The sequence below is a fragment of the Podarcis melisellensis genome (assembly GCF_964234715.1).
Source record: "Podarcis melisellensis genome assembly, chromosome: 14".
Classification (NCBI taxonomy): Eukaryota; Metazoa; Chordata; class Lepidosauria; order Squamata; family Lacertidae; genus Podarcis; species Podarcis melisellensis.
The window spans coordinates 39,061,873-39,087,478 of NC_138546.1; the positions used below are offsets into that span (position 1 = coordinate 39,061,873).

The window sequence follows — 25,606 nt, forward strand, 5'->3', positions numbered from 1 at the left end:
TAATACCATAATATTATATATCAGTGGAAAGATAATTTAATGAAGAATGTAATGCAACAATGTTTGTTCAGTTATCTGTATTCTATCAAAAGTTATAGCCAAATAACCAGAAAAAGGAAGCACAACTTGTTTAGGTTGATATGCAGTAAGCTTTCCTTCATTTGAATGTAGCCAATGAGCATGAGTGTTTGGAGAGCCAATCCGGTGTTACGAGCCATCAAACCTCGGGAATACACTTTCCCCGAAAGGTTTCCACAATTTTGGCCACTAGTGCATAGAAGTTTGGGTTCCTCCAGAGCAAGGCCAGTAATGACAGCGCCAAACTTAATCCGTTCCGGAAGTCTGTTTGATTTCCAAAATGTTCGAAAACCAAGGCTCAGCTTCTGATTGGTGCAGGCGCCCCAGAAACAATAGCTGACAGCCGCATCGGACGTTTCGCTTCCGAAAAACATTCGCAAACTGGAACACTTCCGGGTTTTCAGCATTTGGGAACCAAGGCGTTTGAGAACCAAGGTACCACTGTATTGGCTATACTGACTGCCAACGACTCCCAGATTTCAGTCCGTGGCCATGTTGTTAATAGTCTCTCCCAGCCCTACCTACAGTGGCATAGCGTGGGTTGTCAGCACCCGGGGCAAGGCAAGTAATTTGCGCCCCCTAATCCGTGGATTTGCGCCCCCTAACCCGTGGATTTGCGCCCCCTAACCGTTGATTTGCGCCCCCTAACCCTAACCCCCAGATGTTGCACCCGGTGCACCCGGCCCCCCCTGCACCCCCCACGCTACGCCACTGCCTACCTAGAGATGCTGGGGATTTGAACCTCAGATATTCTGCCCCCAAGACCGATACAGTGGTACCCTGGGTTACATACGCTTCCTGTTACAGACACTTCAGGTTAAAGACTCCGCTAACCCAGAAATAGTACCTCGGGTTAAGAACTTTGCTTCAGGATGAGAACAGAAATCGTGCTCTGGTGGCACGGCAGCAGCAGGAGGCCCCATTAGCTAAAGTGGTGCTTCAGGTTAAGAACAGTTTCAGGTTAAGAACAGGCCTTCTGGAACGAATTAAGTTCTTAACCCAAGGTACCACTGTACTCTTACCATGGAGCCAAGGTCAACAGATTATTGCAATTTACATCGCAGAGAAAGCTTCCTCCTTCCTGTTCCATTGTTTACGGCAGAAAAAGCCAGTACAATGGCAAGCTCAACCTGCCAAAACCACCCCTCAAAGAACAAGAAGAACAGTCCTTCTTGATAAGGTCATAGGAGGCCTGTCAAGATGACCTGTAAGCAACAGCACTCTCTCTACTTGCAATTGCCAAATACTAGTTATATCCTCTTCTTTGGCAATCCCTCGAAGCTGAGTCAGATTGTCTTCCATGAACATGGTTTTAACAGTGAGTCCGTAAGTAACTGTGGAGGCCAGTTCTGGATCCACACGTCCTTCCACAGTGGGGACATAGGGTTCCAGGCGGGAGTTGATCACGGTGAGGGTTTGCCAAGCGTGCCTTCCTCTTAGCACATTTCTCCCTTGCGTTCTGAGTTTGAGCGTCTTCAAAGCCCATGACACCTTTGGTAATGGCTGTTCTCCAACTGGAACTCTCATCGGCCAGTGTTTCCCAGTTGTTGGTGTTTATACTACATTTTTAAAGATTTGCCTTGAGAGAGTCTTTAAAGCTCTTTTGTTGACCACCAGCATTATGCTTTCCATTTTTAAGTTTGGAATAGAGTAGCTGCTTTGGAAGACAATCATCAGGCATCCACACAACATGACCAGTCCAAAAAAGTTGGTGTTGAAAAATCACTGCTTTGACACTGGTGATCTTTGCTTCTTCCAGTACACTGGTATTAGTTCGCCTGTCTTCCCAAGTGATGTGTAAAATTCTATACAGGCATACTGCCTCTGACGACAATGTGTGATGCTATTGTAATGTGCGATTGTCACTTAATGGTGGCAAAAGTATTCCTCTTTGCCTCTCTGTACGTTTGGTGCCACCCAGAGGAAATTCTCTGCTGTTCCTCAGAAAAGATAATACACACCGTCCGAAATGGTGACTTGGCTTTCTTTCTATTAGGAGAGCTAAAATGCAAAGCCTTGAGAAAGTTAATGATTTCTCAAGGAATTGCTCATCGCTGGAAAACAGGACTGAACTTGCTTTGCAAGTGAATTGTTTTAAAAACAACATTACAGGGCGTTCTTCACACTGCGCTGAGGGCTCCTTTTTTGGCCTACCTGGAAACACAGCATTTGCACCGCGAAACGTTGTAGGGGGCAATTTGCAGGTGTTTGGCACTGTTTTCTAGTGAATCAGAAGACGCCTGAATTTTAGTGATAACCGTGACCCGTGGGTAAGGTCGCTGAGGGCTCATTTTTTTGCCTACCTGGAAACACAGCGTTTGCACCACCAAACATTGCAGGGGGCAATTTGCAGGTGTTTGGCACAGTTTTAGAGTGAATGGAAGGATGTCAGAATTTTGACAAAAACCGTGACCACTGTGGGGACAGCCTGAGTACTGCTGAGAGTGCCTGACCAGCTGGCCAAGGGAAGGAGGAGGGCAGAACAAGCACCCCTGCCATGCAGCCCATGCCCACGTCACCACTAGCTGCCAATGCTCGCTGCTCCTGCCTGGGCACACGACGGCCTGCCCCTGGCACGAAAGGAGGGGGTCAAGGGGCTGGGGCTAGACAGACCTGCTCCCCCACTCCAGCCCAGCCCTGTTTCGCTCAGGTTGGCACCACAACCTCCTGGCAGATGGATTCCCCATGGAATTAACATACCACAACTTCTATCTGTTTCCCTTTCCCTCAGGTGAAATCTTCCAATGGAGAATAAATCACGAGCCACAGTGGGTTTTTCTTTTGCGAAAATTTTTGCAAGCAAACTTTATTTGACCAAACTGCAGGAGGCAGTGGAAGACATGAGTCCATGGGGTCATGAAGAGTCGGACACGACTAAACGACAAAAACAAAACCAGTTTTTGGTTCTTCTTCTTCCACAGAAATGTAACAAACACTGCTGTTGCTTATTATGAACGTATACAGTGGTACCTCGGGTTAAGTACTTAATTCGTTCTGGAGGTCTGTTCTTAACCTGAAACTGTTCTTAACCTGAAGCACCACTTTAGCTAAGCCGCCGCGCCGCCGGAGCACGATTTCTGTTCTCACCCTGAAGCAAAGTTCTTAACCCAAGGTAATATTTCTGGGTTAGCAGAGTCTGTAGCCTGAAGCGTATGTAACCTGAAGCATATGTAACCCGAGGTACCACTGCACTGTCTCAAGATATATGCTATATGCTGTTCAGGCTTAAAGTTACTTTCTTTTACACAACTTTCATAGATCAGACTTCTCCACACACACTTTAGGAATTTAGGATTTCAACTGGACTGCTTCCTTACAGACCTCCAAATCCTCCTTGGCCTCAGAATCACTACTGCCCTTTCCTGCCAGAGTATTCCCTCTGAGGACCCTTTTCCCTGTAAAATACCGTGTGGGACTGTGTCTTGTCTATTTTAACAGTGTTCTGCAATTCAGAACCTTAGAGCATATACTGAGAGTCATCGGCTCTGCTCAGCTCTGTCCGACTAGAGATGGGAAGGGCTGGAAAAAAACTGGGAAAATGGGGGAAAAAACAGTTGTCCCCCATTTTCCCAGTTTTTTTTCCAGGCCTTCCCATCTCTAGTCAGAACAAACTCTCCTGACAGAATCCCCCTCACAGACCAAATGAATCTCTCATACTGTTTCTCACTCCACTCCAACTGCCTCCCTTGGAACTCTGGCCAATCAGAAGCTGTTGCTAGGTAACAGTTTGCTGGCAGGGTAAAAAAAAAACTCAGTGACTCAACAAACCTTTCCATCACAGAAAGCAGCTGACTTCATAGCTGGACTTGCTCAAAACAAGGTTTCGCAGCCTAATCCCTAAGCTTTTAGTTTTGCTGTCAAGGAGGGGTTTTTAAAACCCTGTTCAGCTCACATTTGTGGGTATCTGGAGGGATACATTTCATTTAACGTATACTCTCCTTCTCGTTCAAATCCATCCCACACAGTGACAAGATCGTGAAACTTTGGGAAATTCTCTTGAAAATGATCTAGAACATGTTTAGGGAAAAAACGAGTCCGTAGTTTGACATTTAATGGAACGACCCCATGACTTCAAGGTGTGATGTGTACGCAGCCTTAGAGTTAAGAGAATAGAGGCATGGAAAGGCCATATGGTTCAACCTTCTCACCAACCAGATATTGACAACAGAAAATATCATCTGGGGACCACAGCTGAGGACCAGCCAAGTTTCTCAACAGCTGCGGACAAGTCAAGCCAGGGAGCCAAGCCACATGCACCACTTACAGGTGATAATAATAATAATAATAATAATAATAATAATAATAATAATAATTCTATGCCTCTTCTCTGGGCATCAGAGCTCCTCCTACCTTCACAGTTATTTCTCATCATGATTTGTCTCAGTAAGTCTCTCATCATCATCTGAGAGGCATCCCTCTTGCAGGGCATTATAGGGCTTGCTTGCAAAGGGACACTTTGTGACATCAGCTGGCATTACACGAAGAAGGACTGGCCTGTGCGGGAGGAATTGGTGCCTTGCAAAGAAAGGAACGTCATCAACGACCCTCTGGTGGACAGAGACAGAATACTCTTCCCACCGCTGCACATCAAGCTCGGCTTAATCAAGCAGTTCACCAAGGCTCTGGACAAGGATGGTGACTGCTTCACCTACTTGTGCCAGGCTTTTCCAGGATTGACCATGGAGAAGTTGAAAGCTGGCATCTTTGACGGTCCTCAGATCCGTCAGCTCATCAGAGATCCAGAGTTCGGAAACTCAATGAACGAAGTGGAACTGGAAGCGTGGAAGGCATTTGTTCTGGTAGTGAAGAACTTTCTTGGCAACAATAAGGCCAGAACCCACATAGAACTTGTCAACAACATGCTGACTGCTTTCAGCAACCTGGGGTGCAACATGAGCGTCAAGATGCACTACCTATTTTCACATATGGACTGGTTTCCTGAGAACCTGGGTTCAATGAGTGACGAGCAGAGGGAGAGATTCCATTAGGACATGAAAGAGATGGAGACCAGGTATCAGAGTCGCTGGGACGCAGTCATGATGACTGACTACTGTTGGACTCTGAAGAGAGACCTCCGTGCGGCTGAGCATTCTAGGAGTTCCAAGAAACAGAAGTTCTAGCCCTGAAGTTTGAAAAATGGTGAAGCAACAACCAATTTACGTGTACTTACCTTTATCAATGCCCACCATTCAGTTTACAGTAATCAATGTTTCTATCAGGTAATCAATATATGTTGTTGGAAAAACATTTTTTTTTTCTTAAAAACATATTTAGGATGATAAGTGTTGACAAAAATCAGCTGATAATGCCACAAAAATGTAATCGATTTTGTCACAAGATCTGCTCCAGGCAAATCTTTAAAAATGTAGTATAAACTCCAACAATCGTGAAACAATGGAGTGCTCCAATTGGGGAACAGCCTTTACCAAAGGTGTCATGGACTTGGAAGACGTTCAAACTCAGGACAAAAGGGAGAAACAAACTAAAAGGAAGGCACACTTGGCAAACCCTCACTGTGATCAACTCCCACCTAGAAACTTATGTCCCCACTGTGGAAGGACATGTGGATCCAGAATTGGCCTCCACAGTCACTTATGGGCTCACTGTTAAGACCGTGTTCATGTAAGACAATCTTACTTGGCTACAAGTGATCACCAAAGAAGATGATAGATTTGGGGTCTAAGGCAAATTTCATGGACATGGACTTCATGGAATGCTCTTGGGAATATGCCTCACATGCTCATGCTTCCCCTACCCCTTGTTGGTCCAACACTTCCACCATCTTACTTCCCGAAAGCCAGCACCCATCTGGCAGGTGGGGGGGCATCTTGGGGCAGGGAATAGCGTCATGGGGCATGAATCAGCTTCACCTGCTGAACAGCAACCTGAACAGGGAGAAGGTGTAGTGACTTCACCTGCAGCTCCAAGGACTCTACAGAGAAGGCACTGATGAGAACCAGCTGGCTCCAGCCTTTTTAAGCAGAGTTCAAAGCAGCAGCCAGAAAATGCAGAGAAGGAAAGAAAACTGCTTGTTATTTTTCCTTTTTAACAATGTTTATCATGAAATATTATTTGATCGCCGGCATATTGAAAGCAACCAGTTGCTCCGATTTATTTATTTAGTTTTGACATGTGCCAGTCATGCCGTTCTCCTCGTCAGGCACATTCAGACAGCAACTGGGACATCCTAGAAGACATGCAAGGCACTGAGTAGCATGGATTCCTTCAAAGACTTGGAAGGACTTTACAATCCACAAAGGCTGGACTGGAATGCCATGGATGACAGAGTTTTGCTCTTGTTCGTCAGCTTGGGAAGTGGCAATGGAGACCATTCTTTTGAAGCGTGGCCCCGCGGAGGAAGAAGGACCTGGTATCCTCCTGGCAGTCGTGGGGAATGGATGCCCAATGCCCCTGCCCTGACATTGCTCCCAAAGAAAGCTTCACCCACCCACTTCAAGACAAGAGCATCTCCTTTCTGCTCTCATGCTGGAAAGTTTCTGTAACCTCTGTAACAACACAGGGCCTCCTCCACCACCTTCCCAGTCTCAGTTCGTGTGCGGCGCTATAGTTTGCAGATGGATGCAGAGTACAACTGTGAGCATTACAAAACTCAGGAGCCGTCAGCGATTTTATGCCCTGTGAGTTTGCACAGCAGCATGGTGTGGCAATGCAATAATTGGGGAATCCGCGGACAGATAGAGCCCATTCACATGAGAGCCCATACTATATCCTGTTTCCTCCACAGGGCCATGGCTCCAGGGATCAGGCTTCAGCTCCCAGGATGAAGGACCAGAGAACATCCCGGTGGTTCCCGGCTGCCATCCCTTGCGCCTCTTCCCCACTGCCCCTTTGTGCAGGCATGGCTCAGTCTTGGCCGTCTTTGATGTAGAACCAGCAGCCAAAGTTTCTTCTAATCAAGAGAGCAGCTCAGAGAAATAGGAGTCTTTGGCTGCTGCTTCTGAGCTAAGCTGGCTGGGACGGAGCCGAGATGCCTGTATGGAGGCAAAGTGGGGAAATCTTCTAAGATCAGGTAGGAGGAAATGCCAGTTGAGTGCCCTATATTATAGGAATTCTTCCTTTCCATGTCCCCCACCCTCATGCGCCACAGGTGCTAGCATGGCTGGGAGCCAGGTGCCTGCTGATGTCTCCGTTTTCTTTGCAAGGATGGAGCCTTTCCCCAGCGTTTAACTTCCTCTGGCCAAATCCCTGGAGAGACGTGACAAGCCTCAGGTACTGGGGCAGAGGGAAGGAAGGGGTCCTTGTGAAACATGCTTGGGGAGTTGTAGGAACACTCTCCCCACCTGTGGCTACTGTTAACAGAGAAATCTGAGGGCTCCCATGGACAAAAAAACAAGGACACCAGCCAGGAATACCAGAGCAAAACAGCAGCCAGTAAGTAGGCTTGGTCTTTATTAAAGACTGTCGCAACAGGACTCACACCTGCCACAAGGTGGAACAAGATGGAAGCCCCGAACAAAAGAGCCCCCAAACTTTTATTAGCTGCTAACCCCCATGTTACACCCCCCCAAACTACATCACTAATACATCATGGTTACATCATGAAAGGGGAGGTCTGGTGGCAGTAATCTGAGCATCCTGGACCCTGCCCCATTGTTCTCCTTGCCCTCCACCAAACACCCATCAAGTGTAACAAAAGAGATATTTACATTTCTCTGTTTCCCAGCCAAGTTAATCACACCCTTTTGTCTTCATCTGGGTTGGTTATTTCTGTAATGGCTACCTGTCTGGCACTCAGGTATCAGGATGCCAGGAATTATCACTCAGGCAGAGGGGCTGCTGAGTAGCTGAGCTCACATGTCTATATGAATTTCTGAAGTTTTCCCTGTGAGCCAGTTTGGTATCGTGCAGCAAAGGCCCTTTGAATAGATAGGAAGAAACTGTGATGAAGTGTTTTGTGGGGACAAATCACAAAAGTCACAAAAGTGATTGTGCTGATTTTGCTAGTGGGCTGCATGTGCATGATATCTGCTGGAGGGGCTACCCCCCCAACCTATACATAAATTCCTGCAACACTTCCAGGAAGTGCTTTTCAGAAGTGTTGCTCCCTCCAACTGTGGAGGCTGAACTAATTTTGCAAGCAGCCGTCTCAGGCCCACCTGGGTTCTAGATACAAGTGCTAGGTCATCAGCATACATTAATACTGATAGTTTTTGGTGAGAATTGTGACAGGGGCAAACTGTAGGCCCTCCAGTTCTTTAACTCCAGTTCATTAATATAAAAATTAAACAGGAAAGGTGCCAAAATGCAAAATGCATCCCTGTTTGACTTCAGTAATGGTCTTCTAGTGGTGAGATGGCCAGCCAGATCCACCTTTACTTGTATTGATGTGTCAGTATACAGTGTTTTGATGAGAAATAATAGACGGAGGTCTATATTTGTCTTTTCCAGTTTTTGCCACAATGCATGTCTTGGGACCGTATCGAAAGCTGACTTTAGATCGATAAAAGCATAATTTTTGCTTCAAATTATGAATGTATTTACATAGCAGAAAGTTCATCACAAAGCACTGCCCCAATGTGGATTTCCCTCTTTGGAAACCTGCCTGGACTTCAGATATCACCTTATTTGTATCTGCCCATTCTTCCAGTCTCCCAAGATGGAGCCTGGCATATAGTTTAGAGGTTACATCTAACAAACTAATGGGTCTATAATTGGCAGGGTTTTTCTTATCACCCAGTTTTATCTGGTAAAGCGAATGATTAGAGGTTCGAAACATCTAGTAGCTGGTTCCCTCCGAAGTTTCCCTCAGGATAGCTGGCACTCGAGTACCGCAGTTTTATCTGTGGAGGCTGAGCATAGTGATCATGGATAGGCCTCTCCGCCATACAATTGTCCCACCCTCTTTGAAAGCCATCTCATCCAAGATGCTCTTGTAGGGCATCTGGTTCTCCTTGGCTTCCTTACTCCTGCAAAAGAGGCGGCTCTCTGAGAATGGCTGTGTGTTGTTGTTCTCTCACCCTGAACACAAACAGGGATGTCCAACTCCCAAGGGACTGTGATCTACTTACAGAAAAAAATGCTGCCAGTGAGCTACCATTTTTTTGGAGGGGGGAGTCAAAGTTGTTGACCTTTTTTTGGGGGGGGCAGGTCAAAGTTGTTGACCTTTCCCCCTTTTTTTTTCAAATAATCTTTATTAGTTTTTCAATTAGATACTCCACATACACATATTGTATTACATTTTACATTTATACTTCCTCTCCAGAGCTGACTTCCCTCCTTCTTTCTTCTGGTTTTTTAATCACATATAATTTTATCGCATTATTTTCTTCCATAATTCCTCATGTTTATACAATTCTTGTTGTCTGTCTGTATTCATTTACCACTACTGTTAGTTATATTAGTTTCCTTATACATTTTGCTTCTTATTATTTTCATTATCCATCACTTTTCTTAATCTTTCTTAATAAGTTCTTTTGCAGGGAGAATCTTCGTATAACAGCCTTGCTTGCGTCCCACGCTACACTGATGTCAGTACCTTTAGTTCAAAATATGGATTTAGATGTTTCTTAGTTCTTTCAAATATCTCTGTATTGTCTAGCAGGCTGTCATTCATTCTCCACCTTCGCATTGTTAAATCTTTACTCTTCCATTCCATTACAGTGGCATTATGTTGTTGACCTTTTTTAGGACAGCAAGTCAAAGTTGTTGACCGTAGGGCGAACCGCTCAGCAGAACACAAAAAAGGCAGCTAAAGCTCCATCTTCTGTTTTAGCGATCATTCAAAAATGAAAAACACCACTAGGGGGCGGATAAATTCCTTCTATAGCCAGCGATCGACTGCTGTCACCCGGGGATCGATCTGTCGATCCCAGTCAACTGCCTGGACATCCCTGCACTACAGGATTGCCAGGATTCTCCAAGACTGTGAAAGTGGAGTGAGAAGTTGTAAGGGCTCCGAGGGCTTATTTTTTGGCCTACCTGGAAACACGGTGTTTGAACCTCCAAACGTTGCAGGGGGAAATTTGCAGGTGATTGGCACCATTTCCGAGTGAATTGGATGACATAATATTTTGGTAAAAACCATGACACCGATAGCTCATTTATTATTAATATGTATTTATTCAAAAAAATTGAAACGTGGGTAAACTTCTTACTTTTTAAGGACTTCTTGTTACTTATTACTTGTGTCTTTATTTTTTTAAGAGAGATCAAGGGGGAGACCAGGAATAACCCACCTGGACCTAGGACCCTCGTACCTACGGGACCCCCTCTCCCGGTATGCCCCACGGAGAGCCTCAAGGTCCACAAATAGCAATACTCTAGAGGTCCCGGGCCCTAAGGAAGTTAGATTAGCCTCAACCAGAGCCAGGGCCTTCTCAGCACTGGCTCCGGCCTGGGGGAACGCTCTGCCTCATGAGACCAGGGCCCTGCAGGATCTGATTTCTTTCCACAAGGCCTGTAAGACAGAGTTGTTCCACCTGGCCTTTGGCTTGGAGCCAGTTTGATTCCCTCTCCCTCTTTCTTTTTTCTTTTCCTTTCTCCTCCTGCGATGAGGCTACATTTTAATATTTCAATGTTTCAATATTTTAATGTTGTATTTTAATTTTGTTTTTAAGTTGTATTCATTCAACTTATTTTTATTATTGCTTGTTAGCTGCCCTGAGCCCGGCCTTGCCTGGGGAGAGCGGGGTATAAATCATCATCATCATCATCATCATCATCATCATCATCATCATCATCATCATCTGGGCAAGCCAGATTGGATTACTTAACTAAAGAGATTCAAACGAATCTGCAAACTAGCTTCCTGCTATATTGAGGGGACTCTGCCCTGCTACATCACTCACTAGCGTGGGTGAAGGAAGGATAATACTTATTCAATATATCCGTCCCTACTATCCATAACATTTCTACAGGAATAAGGTCCCAGGTTCAATTGCTCACATCAACCTTGGAGAACCACAACCTTGGAGAACATCAACCTTGGAGAACCACAACTAGCCGGTGTAGTCAATACTGGGTTAGATCAATCAGTAGTCTGATGGCTCCGTCTTGGCCCAAGGACATTGCCAAGTTGGTCCCAAAGACCCACCTCATGTCTGAGTCAGAGTGGCAGAACCTGGGGGTCCAGGACAGCCAGGGCTGGGTTCACTACATGTTCCACAAGCCAGAGCTCCACATCCTGTTTTTCCGATGGCCATTGCCAGAGAAACCAGAAAAACGATGTGCTTGTGCCTTTCCCTATGTTTTAGCCAGTGCTTTTTTTCTGGGGGGACGCATACTGCCAAACATTTTGTGAATCTAACTTTGGCCTCATTGAGGGGCAGTATTTCAATATGAGTAGGAAAATGAGAGTACGCCTAAACATTTTTTTTATATATAGAAAAAAGCACTGGTTTTAGCTATAAGCACCTTTAAACAAAAAGCAAATAAACCCAGCAACTGTCTTTTTTGTTGTTGTATTTTTGAAAGAGTTTGACAAACGTTTTCACTATGTCTGTCAAGAAAAGACTACTCAACATAACAGTGAATGCCAGACCAGAAAAGCTTTGCTTGCTGCAGAAAGAGTGTTCGCTGAAAACAATTGATTTTAGCTGCTGAAACATTGGTTTATTTATTTTTTACACTGGCTGAGGCCTTGCTCCTGGCTTTATCCCACACTGCAGGGCTGGTTTGGTTTTTAAACCCAGGAGAATGCACACTGTGTTTCCCTGGTTGGATATTTCTAATCTATGTTTTTAATTTCTTTTTTAAAAACCTTGTATTTCATGTCAGTCCTTTGGAACTTTTAAAAGTTACGCTTGATATGGCTGTTCTTAAGGGTCTGTCAATAAAACATCAAGATTTTACAAAAAAACAATAGTATGGATGGGCATAGGTGCTCTTAATGTTCTGAACTGCCAATTCTTAAAAGCGTAGAGAAATAAGACCAATTCCATGTTCAGAAACAGCATCTGAATACCCGACTAGGAACCTCTAAAACTGTAGCTTCCTTCCTCTATCTCATTTCCTCGTTTCAAGTTCAAGAAGTTGAGCAACCCTGGATTTCACCCCACTGCAGAAATCCTAGGCTGTTACAGGAAAAACGCACCTTGCACAGAAGAATCGAATTGCACAATTTGTGCGCTGGGCTTGACCATGTGAAACCTGGGTTGTGGTTTTCTTTTCCTTGTGATCAGGGTGGAGTAAATATCATTCAGTCTTAAACGACTTGAGTAGGTTTGACATGTTAAATATGGCTTCTTCCACATTTGACATTATAATAGCCTTCAGAATTTGATAATTATTATTATTTGTTTGCAAGCAGTAGCAGATCTTGGCATCTCAAATTTCAGATCCACCTATGTTGCAAGGTTTCCATAAACTCTCTTTTGTCAAAATCTAGACGCCACTAGATACCAGAAGGCAAACCTGCGTTGTTTCATGAATTGAACTGGAACAACAGCACTCCTTCTCTGCCCTAAACCCTTCCTGTTCTTTGCTTGTAGGTTATTTTCACTAATATCTACATTATTTAATGCACAATCCCCCCTAATATATGCATTTTTGTGAGCATTGTTTGGAGGGATGTGTTGCAAAACCTGGAAAAGTGGATTTCAAAGGAAAGCTGTGTTTTGGTTCACATAGTGTTTCGGAAAGGGCAAAGTCAACAGATTTGGCTTCAAGTGTGTACTGAACTAAATTTCTCCATTTCAGTAACTATTATTATAGTCCTTCCAGTAGCACCTTAAAGACCAACTAAGTTAGTTCTTGGTATGAGCTTTCGTGTGCATGCACACTTCTTCAAATAAGAAGAAGTATCTGAAGAAGTGTGCATGCACACGAAAGCTCATACCAAGAACTAACTTAGTTGGTCTTTAAGGTGCTGCTGGAAGGATTTTTTTTTGTTTTGACTATGGCAGACCAACACGGCTACCTATCTGTAACTATTATTATAGTGTTGTAAATAAAAACTGCCCTTTTCCCTTATGGGGTATCCAAGAGCCCATATAGAGTCCTTACATAGGTTCCTATTGGTAGGAGAAAATAACAGAGGCCAACAAGAGAATATTGAGAAGCAAAGCAGCTAGTAAGCTTGATCTTTATTGATCTATTGCAACAGGGTGCTCCCCTCACACGCAGGAAAGGAGGAGGACCCAGAAAAATGGTGTGCAATGCCTTATAAAGACTTTTGAAATTGCCACCCTGTAGATCAAGACCACCCCCAGAAACATCATACATACATCACAGAAGGGGTGTAACCTAAGACCACCCCTCAGATACCTCATACCTACATCACAGAAATTTAAATGTTGTTTTTCTCTTGTCCTTGTTTATCTCCTGTCTGACAGGTTACTTGATTGGATTTCCTGGGTAGCCTGGCCAGTCTTTTGTAATGATAAATACTTAGTTCCTGGGCCAGGTCACAGGCTCACACCCTATTCAAACAGACATATCCTTAAGACAGGATTTGTGAAGGAAAAGACAATGGCGAGGCTTTTCCATTTTGACCTTGCAGAGAAAAGATTTGGTCAGTTTAGGAATCAAAATGGTTCCAGGTTGGCCTTCCTGTGCTGATCTATGTATGTGCGGGTATGAACATTACCATATATCTAAGACTTCAAAATTCCTATCACAATAGTCTAATAGCTCATCATTTAAATATTGCTGAGCTGTAAAAATGTGGTGTATTCAAAAATTGCCAATTCACTGTGTCTGTAATTTTCCCCAGGCTTCTTTTGCTGTTGTGAGTCTGTTTTTATTAGGCAAATAATGCAATATTTTCAGAGCCATATGCTCTGAGAATTGGCTGTAATACTCATCTTTTTCTAATTTGTTTTTAAAAGTACAGATAACGCCACAGGGTGGGGAGCAAAGTAGCAGAAAAAGCAGAGACTGGACTATAATGCTGAGAGAGTGTAATAGATCTGTCTGAAAATGACTTTCTGCATCTGAAGCTAGTATGACTGTTCTATTTTTTCAATAATTTTTTATTGGTTTTACATAATTTTATACATTTTAACTTTAACCATTTCAAAACATTAAAATAAAAAGGTTCTATCAAACCTTCAGACCTCCTCCCCTCCTTCTATGGGTTCCATTTTCAAAGAAAATATATTCTTTTTCTGCATCTTTTACCGTTGTCTTATATTCATAGTTTCCAAAGTTCTTTTCACATTACAAGTGTCATTGTATCCCTGCCAATGATTTTAACAGTTTACAGTGGTCTTTTAAGTATGTCAAAAAGTTATTTCCAATCTTTTAGAAATACTTGATCTTCCTGGTTTCTGATCTTTCCTGTCAGTCTTGCCATCTCTGTTCTTCTCCCTCTCTCTCTCTTAAAAAAACCACAACTCCTCTAAACATTTCCAAAATTGCCCACAGTCATTGGAAAATACGTGGTTGCATTCTTTATCAGTCTTTCTTTCTGTACATCAGTTGCTACCAACTTTCATTGATTGGTATAGTCATTTGGAACCAAAAACATTGTGATGGGAACATTGTATTGACCATCCGGATATGAAAATATTGCTCCATAATCATGTATTTGTTTGGAATGCAGGGCGCTGTGGGTTAAACCACAGAGCCTAGGACTTGCTGATCAGAAGGTCAGCAGTTTGAATCCCCGCGACGGGGTGAGCTCCCGTTGCTCGGTCCCAGCTCCTGCCAACCTAGCAGTTTGAAAGCACGTCAAAGTGCAAGTAGATAAATAGGTACCACTCCAGTGGGAAGGTAAACAGCATTTCCGTGCGCTGCTCTGGTTCGCCAGATGTGGCTTAGTCATGCTGGCCACATGAGCTGGAAGCTGTATGCCTGCTCCCTTGTCTAATAAAGCGAGATGAGCACTGCAACCCCAGTCGGTCACGACTGGACCTAATGGTCAGGGGTCCCTTTACCTTACACACTTCCATTATTTCTGCACCCAATGTGTACTCTGACAGCTGGTTTGGGAAGAAAGCAGCATTCAAAACTCCCATTGTTCTGGGCGCATTTTGCGAGAGGGAATTTCATTAGCGCTAGCCGTTTCTGAGCTCTGGGCGCAGTACTGAGCCTAATATTTCCGATTAAAACTGTAGAGTGGAAGGAGGACCTTTTCTGCCTCCCCAATTCCAGCTACTCTCTGAAGACCCTCTTAAGAATATCAGGGGGGTGGGCAGGGGCAGGACTAGACCATGTGATAGATGCACCACATAAATATCTCTGCCATCTCGATGCTTTTTGCAGATATTCTGCTGGCTCTGATGTGTGCTGTTGCTATGACAAGACTGGGTGGTATATTAGAAGCCTCTGATTGATCGATGAACCAAACCATCTGAGAGCAGCGAGTAGGGAGAAGGTGTATTTATTTAACGTGAAAGCTTTCCTGGGCATTGTCCAAGAGCCGCCAGCTGCCAGAATCAATTAATCATTTCCATAACTGCTATCTGGGAGCTGCAGCTCATCCAAGGGCAACAAGTGTGCTTTAAAAATAAGACCAGCGGTAGCTGTGTTATAAGGAAAACTGCTCCCTTTAACCTTATGGTTACAGATAGGTAGCCGTGTTGGTCTGCCATAGTCAAAACACTTCTTCAGAAGTGTGCATGCACACGAAAGCTCATACCAAGAACTAACTTAGTTGGTCTTTAAGGTGCTACTGGAAGGAATTTTTTTTTGTTTTAACCTTATGGGTTATTCCTTGAGGGTAGGAGGAAATAACAGAAGCCAACCAGAGTATATTTGAGAAGCAAAGCGGCTAGGAAGCCTGATATTTGTTCAAAGAACTGTTGCAACGGGGTCCTAATAATAATAATAATAATAATAATAATAATAATAATAATAATAATAAATTTATTTATTTATTTATACCCCTCCCATCTGGCTGGGTTTCCCTAGCCACTCTTGGTGGCTCCAAGCAAAATATTAAAAACATAGTTCCAGTTGCAGATAGGTAGCCGTGTTGGTCTGCCATAGTCAAAAAATAAATAAAATAAATGCTGAATTGCAACTTATCACCAAACTTAAAACCATGGAGAGACCTGGTCTGAACAAAGACATTGGATTCTTATCTCATTATACATGACAAAGCCATTTTTCACCTTCTCACCCCTTGCTTTTTCCTGTAAGACCTATTGCAGTCGTTAAGAGTCGTCAGCAGGCTCATCACAGCTATCTGCCAATCACCCATTCCCACCACCCTTCTGAGTAATACCCCTCCCCACCTTCTCACTATATAGAAGGGTCTGGTAACTTCTGTTTCAGTGTATCTGAAGAAGTGTGCATGCACACGAAAGCTCATACCAAGAACTAACTTAGTTGGTCTTTAAGGTGCTACTGGAAGGAATTTTTTTTGTATTAAAAACATAATAAAACATCAAACTTTTAAAACTTCCTTAAACAGGACTGCTTTCAGATGTCTTCTAAAATCAGATAGTTGTTTATTTCCTTGACATCTGGTGGGAGGGTGTTCCCCAGGGCGGGTGCCACTACCGAGAAGGCCCTCTGCCTGGTTCCCTGTAACATCTCTTCTCGCAGGGAAGGCCCTCGGAGCTGGACCTCAGTGTCCGGGTTGACCAATGGGGATGGAGACACTCCTTCAGGGATACTGGGCTGAGGGCTTTAAAGGGCTTTAAAGGTCAGCATCAACACTTTGAATTGTGCTCTGAAACGTACTGGGAGCCAATGTAGGTCCTTAAGAGAGCAGAGCAATGGGTGTGACCCTTGCCTTTGTGCAGCAGGTTACCTTTCAGCCCTGAAATAGTCTGCAAACACACATGACACTCCTCTCTCCATCCTCTTTCCAGGAAACAAAAGCACCCAGGAAGGTTGCAGCCTGTTGAAGGGTGTATGGCTTGCAGAGAGTACCGAGGGCCAAATAGGGTCACCTTTGGCCCCCGATCCTGAGGGCCAACCCCTGTCATATAGATATGTATGTGATATAGATATGTATCTCAGCTACATCTTCTCTATCTCTATTCTTTTACTGAACTTTGTGTTCAGTAGAAATCTGTGGGCGTTGCTACCAACGATGTGCTATCTGTATTTCGTAGTTAATTATTGAACAAGATTTCATTTCTCCTAGGTGTATTTGGTTTTAGTGATGTTTTTATAGAATTATTGCCTTGGGTGGATATGCTGCTGACAACTTAACATTCTCCAGTTTAACCTTTGAAGTTCTCATATTTTTTTGTCACGCAAAGATTTTTATTTTTATTTTATTTTTACTGAGAACACAACACGGAAGCAATCTCATTTCAGCAGGGCTCATTCACAAATCCGTTACCCACATGGAAATTTCAACTATGGAGGTATTGTAAATGGTAATAGGAACCAAAGTGTTTCTTTTGGGTCCCAAGGGGGGAAACAGTCTAGAGAGAATCAGAGCATGACGGTAGAACCCTAAGCAACAGCTGATATGTATGGGCTTATAAATTTAATAATAATAATAATAATAATAATAATAATAATAATAATAATAATATTCTAGGCTATAGTGTTTATCCTTTCCATAGTTCGCAGCAGCAAATGTCATGAACCGATAGCAATAATAATTGAATGAAGAGAGATTAAGAGCATTTCTACTGAACAAAATTTGTATCAGGTGGGCATGGTTTGGGGAAAATGGCTTCATGGGTCAAATTTGGATCCCAAATGGGCCAAGTTTGGCTCGTGGGCTAGAAGTACCCTACCCTTGTGATATCTGATCCATTTAGCCAGAGATGACAGAATATGAGTCCTTCCTCATGCAGATGATGTGCTCCACTACTGAACAATGACCCCTTTTCAGAAAGGATCAAATTCAGTGAGTTTAGATCTTAATGGAAATGGATGGTCCAAAGTTTAATTGGGTGGCGCTGTGGTCTAAACCACTGAGCCTAGGGCTTGCCGATCAGAAGGTTGGCGGTTCAAATCCCCGCAAAAGGGTGAGCTCCCGTTGCTCGGTCCCAACTCCTGCCAACCTAGCAGTTCAAAAGCATGTCAAAGTGCAAGTAGATAAATAGGTACCACTCTGGCGGGAAGGTAAATAGCGTTTCCGTGCGCTGCTCTGGTTTCTGGTTTCTGTGCGCTGCTCTGGCTTAGTCATGCTGGATACATGGCCCAGAAAAACTCTGTGGACAAACGCCGGCTCCCTTGGCCAGTAAAGTGAGATGAGCGCTGCAACCCCAGAGTCATTCGCAACTGGACTTGACTGTCACAGGTCCTTTACCTTTACAGAAAGGGGACCCATTTACAGAAAGGGGACCCATGGTTTTTCAAATTAGAATTTTACAATCATATATACAACATACAAACAAGATTCCAAAGAATCTTCTGGACTTCCCTCCTCCCTTTTGTGGATCCTATTGCTAATCATTTCCTTCTGCATCTTTTTATAATAATCCAAATCTTTTACATCTCCATTATATCCAAATTCACCATTAAACTACAAGTGTTATTCCAATCCTACTAATGGTTTTAACTGTTTGCAATGGCTTTTAAGATAAATTATATATTTCCCCCATTCTTTATTAAAATTTTGTATTCTTCCTGATCTCTGATTCTTCCAGTCATTTTGCCATTTCGGCATAATCCATCTTAATCTGCCATTCTTCTCTAGACAGGACTTTATCATCTTTGCATCTCTGGGCCAATAACATCAGGGCAGCGGTGGTCGCATGCATAAATAGTCTTTTCTGCTCCATTGGGATTTCAGCACCTAAAATTCCTAAAAGAAACGCTTCAGGTTTTTAAAAGAAAAAAATATTTTAAACATCCCCTCCAAATTTTAGACCCATTTAAATTAAGGAACCTAATTTAGTTAGTCATGTCCATTAACATCCATGGGTCTATTTTGAGTAGGACTAGCATCTTAAAAAGCAGAGACATCACCGTGCCAACAAAGGTCCGTATAGTTAAAGCTATGGTTTTCCCAGTAGTGATGGACGGAAGTGAGAGCTGAACCATAAAGAAGGCTGATCGCCAAAGAATTGATGCTTTTGAATTATGGTGCTGGAGGAGTCTCTTGAGAGTCCCGTGGACTGCAAGAAGATCAAACCTATCCATTCTTAAGGAAATCAGCCCTGAGTGCTCACTGGAAGGACAGATCCTGAAGCTGAGGCTCCAATACTTTGGCCACCTCATGAGAAGAGAAGACTCCCTGGAAAAGACCCTGATGTTGGGAAAGATTGAGGGCACAAGGAGAAGGGAAAGACAGAGGACAAGATGGTTGGACAGTGTTCTTGAAGCTACCAGCATGAGTTTGACCAAACTGAGGGAGGCAGTGGAAGACAGAAGTGCCTGGTGTGCTCTGATCCATGGGGTCACGAAGAGTCGGACTTGACTAAACAACTAAACAACAAAATCGCTGAATACCACCCAGAACAGGCATAGGCAAACTTGGCCCTCCAGATGTTTTGAGACTACAACTCCCACCACCCCTAGCTAACAGGACCAGTGGTCAGGGATGATAGGGGTTGTAGTCACAAAACTTCTGGGGGGCCGAGTTTGCCTATGCCTGACCCAGAATTTCCACAGCAGGAAGGTCTCCTCACCCCCCACCCCCAGTTTAAAATAGCTTCTTCTGCTTTCCCCATTTGGACATTATTGTTTCAAAATTAACTACCAGTGTATTTTCTCCATAGCGAAGAAGAAGAATCTATTATGCATGACTATATCTATAGCCCATCCAATTGTTAATGGAGTTGGGCAGACTTGATTTCTGTTTTTCAAAAGGCCTCTTGATGGAAAAGTACAAATGCAGCAATTAATGCCTCGCATTAGTGCCCTCGCAAGGAGACATATCAGAAGTCCTTTGAAGTTTGCCAAGGAAGCAAGCCTCAACACTTCTAAAAATGGACCCCATCTAATGTCTGGAGACAGTGTAAGATTTATCTGCAAAACTCTGGGCACGGAGCGATTGTGGCTGCAACCCTGTTTTATCCTAGCTAATTGCACCGTCATATCTACACAAAGAAACAGAGACAGCACAGAGGCAAAAAAACTGGTGTTTGGAGTTTTGACAGTCTGCACAACTACCTTCTGCACAACTAAGCCTCCGGGGTGTTAGATCAAGGCTTGAGTCCACCTCCAACAGGAAACATGGAACTTCCTGAGTGCAACTCTTTGCTGCTTCGAGAGCTACAGTGATGCTGTACGTGCACATGCAAATAGAGAGCAGATTTCACAGATGGGTGCAACCGTCCAGCAAACTAGGAAAAAGAACAAATGCAGCTTTCCAAGAGTGGGACCTTCCTTCACGATGTGAGCTCTGCTTTGCAACTTGTGTTTTTTTATTCATTTATTAATGTTTACCCCCACTTTTCAGCCAAGATTGCCTTCTGCAGCAGTTTAAAGCAATTAAAACCATAAAGATACAGTATTAGATCCTAGGGGACCACATGGGCATGTGTGTGTCTCTTTTGATCTCTTTTTACCTTTAAATATCTAAAGAGGTTAGGGTTGTGGTTAGACCAGTGGTTCTCAACCTTTTTTTGGAGATACCTAAGTATCTCTAAAATCCCGATGCCCCCTCCCAGTGACATATAATTCTTATTATTCAAAAACGGAGCTCCTATTCATGTGGAGAAAGCCTAAAAGGCCACTCTCTGTTAATAACTCATTCTCGAATTGCCCCCCTTAAAAATCAAATTGCCTCCTGTGGGGCGTGTGCCCCATGTTGGGAACCACGGGGTTAGACTGAATGGGCTTTGGGATCTTTTGCAATCCTGTGATTTTTATAGCTGTGAAATAGAATTGTGTTGGATAAAGGGGACTTCCAAAACGGTCAAACCAGTCAGTTTGTGAAGGAAGTAACCTCCCTGGGTTTGTGACACATCTGCTTTGTAATGTAAGCTAGGCAAAGTGTTGCCGCAGAAACTGATGATCTTTCTGCAAGGTGAGTAGACAGGAACATGCCTTTCTCTTCCCTACCTTCTCTAGGTGGAGGTGATGTCAGAAGACAATAGACCTCACCTGGAGCAAGCCTCATCTTGAACAGGACTGGGAAGAGAAATAGAGGCTATTCTTGCTTTCTTGCTATGGCTTTGCTGCCCCCCCAAAACCCTAAAGGGGGAGCAAAATCTGTTAATGTTTGCACCCTTCCACCTTATGTTCAGCCTGCATAAATGTAAAAATATACCTTATATCATGGAAAGTGCCACCAGTCTCCAGGGACCTCCATGCTAAAGAAACCAAACCCAAGGTATGCATTTGCACCCCGAAACCTCCTAAATAGATAGATCTCCCCACACACTGTCAATTACAAAAAGTTTGCGAGGTTATTTCCGCCCCTGCAGCACGTAGGCAAACGAAACTCTCATGAGTCATTAGGCTAACAGTGTGACAAGGGCACAGTTCCTTTAAGCATACAGAGGAGGAAATGAAGTCTTGCTGAATTATAGTTGCTTTTAAAGCACATAGACTGCAGTCTTGAACACCTGCCCCATAAAATTGGTGCTGTGCATTCATGTAATTACGTACAAGTGTTCCTGGGAATATTGGCCAAAGGACATTTTGCCCCATGGCCATAGCTGTCAACTTACAGATTTGAAAATAAGGGACCAGCAGCCTCAAAAATAAGAGACCAGCAGCCTCGAAAATAAGGGATCAATAGCCAAAATAAGGGATTTTAGTCAACCAGCTGAAATATGAAGTTAAAAGGGACCTGATAATTTTGGAGAGCAGCGCCAGTTTTTAGCCCTTCGTTTCCAGAGGTTGCTGCTCAGGACACCAGCTGATGAAACACTGCAATTAAATAACTACAAGCAGCAACCACTTTTCGCGCAAAACGAAGTCCAAGCTACGAAGATGCTGCTGCAGTTCTGTATCTTTTCTCTTGTGCTCCATTTGCAGCTCTCAGTTCCATCAGGTGGGGTGGGAGGAAGAGGGGTTGGGGGAAATAGCGCCCGAAGTAAACCGCAGATCAGACTATCTATGCTAATCTACCACTACAAATCTATGGGAGAAGCGCTTGCGGTCCTTCCTCCACTTTCCTCCTCTATGGTAAGCCCTTGGAACACCTGCCCGCGCCTCCGCCTCCGCCTCCTCTCTCTGAACTGCTTTCTCTATGGTTGCCCTCACTCTCCTCTCAAGGCTCCTCAGTCCAGGTGGGGAGGGGTTCCTGGGGGCCGAGGCTGGTGAGAGGAGGCCGGAGGGGGGCGGGCTGGGCAGCCAAACAACACAGTTGGAGCCTCCCTCCTCCCTGGCTGGCAGGGAGAGAGAGAGAGGAGCTGCTTCCTTTGAAACCCAGGAAATTTAAGGGACATCATCAATAAGGGACAGCAGCGGGACCAGTGGCGTAGCGTGGGGGGTGCAGGGGGGGCCGGCCGCACCGGGCGCAACATCTGGGGGTTAGGGAAATCCACGGGTTAGGGGGCGCAAATCCATGGGTTAGGGGGCGCAAATTACTTGCCTTGCCCTGGGTGCTGATAACCCACGCTACGCCACTGAGTGGGACACGGCGCTGGGATAAGGGAGTTTCCCTCCAAATAAGGGACGGTTGACAGCTATGCCCATGGCTTCAGCCAAATAGGGACGATATGGTGCTGTCTTTCCTGACTCCCACATTGATCCTGTTTAATATCTTAGGAGTGAGACAAACCAGAAGCAGTATGTTGATCCAAACCATGACTTAGCTCATGGCAACATGGAGGGCTGGGGGGGAAGCAGTGCAGCAACTGCTCCCTCTTCTCCAGAAACCAGTTTGCTTGTGCATTCGCAGCGTGCCATGGCTTGGCTTAGTGTGACATGCAAAACAGGCCATTGTTTCATATCCATTTATGCCTGTGCAACTTCTGTGACATTTAGCCAGGTCACCTTTATTTACAGCACCTGCATTTCAGTACAAGGAAGCTTTTCCGTCAAATTCTATGCATGGCAACATGAAATTAAGTCTGCATTCAATAGGACTCACGCCCAGGTTGCAGCAACCAGGTTGCAACCTGATATATTTCCCCCCAAAAGCCTGGAAACAAACCTTTAGACACTGCAGTGAACCGCTCTTGAATTGCAGTAAGAATACTAAATTTAGCAACAACAATAAATCCCTTCCCAAACTACTTCTTCAGAAAGTGGTTCACTTTGAGCAGAGAAACCAATTGATTTCGGACCGAAAGGTCAACCAAGGATAATGGATAGTGTCAAGTCACATAGTTGTGATGCTGAGCTAGCTTTTAACGTTTTTCCTTTTTAAGAAAATGAAGAGTTGGTTCACCTAGCATGCTAGCAATTTAGCAATACCATAAGTGTGTTTGTCCACCTGTGAACATAAAATGTAACATATGAGACAAGATCCCATGTATATGTCCTTGCATGTGATATACTAGTGAAGGGCCATTAGAATATTGTTCTCTATATGATCCCAAAAACTGTTTGAGGCATTTTCTTCTCTCTCAAACATTATCCCCAAACCCCTTCCTTAAAGGGGGGAGTGAGGTTTTGTGGCTTTGTGGGGCAGGAACATGTTATAAAAGTTCAGCAGCCCCAGGAATGCCTGCAACTCCGTTTTGTTCTTTGGGGTGGGGGCCTGCTGGATAGCGCGGATCTTGGATGTGGTTGGGTGAAGGCCGGAGGCATCGATAAGATAGCCCAGGAACTCTACCTGTGGAACGGCGATCTGGCACTTCTCCCTCTTTACCTTGAGCCCGGCCTCTTGGAACCTGGTCAGCACGGCACGGAGGCGCTCGAACAGCTGCTGGTGTGAGTCTGCAGACACCAAGACGTCATCAAAATATGGTACCACGCCCGGAAGCCCTTGCAGGAGACGCTCCATAAGGCTTTGGAAGATTCCAGGAGCCACACTCACCCCGAACTGCAACCGGCGGCAACGGAATGCCCCCCGGTGGGTGACGATCGTCTGGGCTTCAGCAGTGGCATCATCAACTGGCAGTTGTTGATATGCTTGGGCAAGGTCCAGCTTAGCGAAGACCTTACCCTCACCCAGGGAATGCAGCAGGTGTTGGACAACAGGAACCGGATAAGCGTGCTGCTGAAGTGCCTTGTTGATCGTGCACTTGTAGTCAGCGCAGATTCTCACCGACCCATCTGGCTTGACAGGCGTGACGATGGGGGTTTCCCACTTGGCGTGGTCAACCGGCTCCAAAACTCCTTGGGCAATCAGTTTGTCCAGTTGTTCGTCCACCTTAGCCTTGAGAGCAAAGGGAACCCGGCGTGGCTTTAGCTTGATGGGGGCGACTTGTGGATCAAGGCTAAAGGAGATGGGCGTACCTGTATATTGCCCCAAGGTGCCGTCAAAAACCTCGGCAAAGTCTTTGACCAGACCCTCAGTCTCTGCGTTAGAGATGCAGTTGATGCCGGTGACTTCCAGGCCGAGGGCATCAAACCAGTCTAGCCCTAGGAGGCTTGGCCGCTGACCTTCGACCACCACCAACCGGAGCAGGCCCGAAAAATCCTTGAAGGCGATCCGGAACCGGCCAACGCCTACCACGGGAATGTCGTTTCCCTGGTAGTCTCTCAGGTGTACGCGGTGGGAGTTGAGTTGCCTCTTGGACACTCTGGGTACCAGTCTTTTGATGGTGCTCCATGACACGATGGACAGGGCAGACCCGGTGTCGATCTCCATGTCACATGGAGCTCCTTCAATGAGCACCGTGACGTTCAGCTTGCGTCGCGTAGGCGAGTCGGTTTGGCCAATCGTGGTTCCAGACGGGCAGCGGCAGTTGGTGAGAGCGAAACAACTTTCCTTGGCAGACTGGAGTGAAGACTTGGACTTGCGAGTCGATGAAGGGGGAGTGTCAGACGGAGCCGATCGGCAGACCTTAGCGATGTGGCCCCTTCTGGAACACTTCCTACAGATGGCGTCTCTGAATCGACACTTGGCACGGGAATGGTTGCCTCCGCAGCCGGCACATTCCGGTTGGCCCTTGGACTTCTGTTGGAACTTCCTGCGCTCCCGCTTTGTCTGGTGCACGTCATCGTCTTCACTGGAGGATGCCTCATCACTGCTGGCCTCTTCATGATGCACCGGAACTGGCTCCCTAGCAAGACGCGGGCTGCTGGACTTGCGGATCTCCTGGGCGGAGCGTTCAGCAGCTTCTGAGGCCACAGCCTCCTCAATGGCTTTCTGTAGCGTGAGGTCTGGCTTGGCTAGGAGACGCCGTTGCAGATGGATGTCCCGGACCCCGCAGACGATTCGATCCATCAGGGCATCGTCTAAGTCTTGGAACTCACAGTGCATTGCAGCCTGTCGCAGGGCGGTGGTGTAGTTGTTGATTGACTCCCCCTCTGCCTGGTTCCGGTGGTAGAACGCATGGCGGGCAGCAATCTTGGACGGCTTTGGTGCATAGTGGTTGCGGAGCTTCTCTTGGATCGTGTCCCATGGTGTTGCCTGGACTGCTTCAGGCGCAACCAATGCTCGGGCCGTCTCAAACACCTCAGGCCCACAGAGGCTGAGGAATAGGCCCCGCTTCCGATCCTTTGATACTGCTGTCAGCTCGTTGGCTTGGAGGTAGCAGTCGAACCGAGCGAGGTAGGAGTCCCATGATTCAGAGGCTGGCGCAAACGGCAGTAGAGGCACAAGTGAAGCCATGATTCCGATGCCGGCGTGAAGGGCGATGGATGGAACACAGTGCTCTAGCCAGAACAGTCAGCTCTGAATTGGTTCTGCCCAGTGATT

The 25,606-nt window shown here is 45.2% G+C and overlaps 1 long non-coding RNA gene across 1 annotated transcript; it reads right to left on the minus strand.

Moving 5' to 3' along the window:
* Positions 1–18,241: 18,241 nt before the first annotated feature.
* On the minus strand, positions 18,242–23,288 carry LOC309356973. The gene is made up of 2 exons (XR_014162980.1): positions 22,574–23,288; positions 18,242–18,700 (listed from the first exon to the last, which is right to left on the minus strand). It is a non-coding gene; the product is annotated as an uncharacterized lncRNA (long non-coding RNA).
* Positions 23,289–25,606: the final 2,318 nt, after the last annotated feature.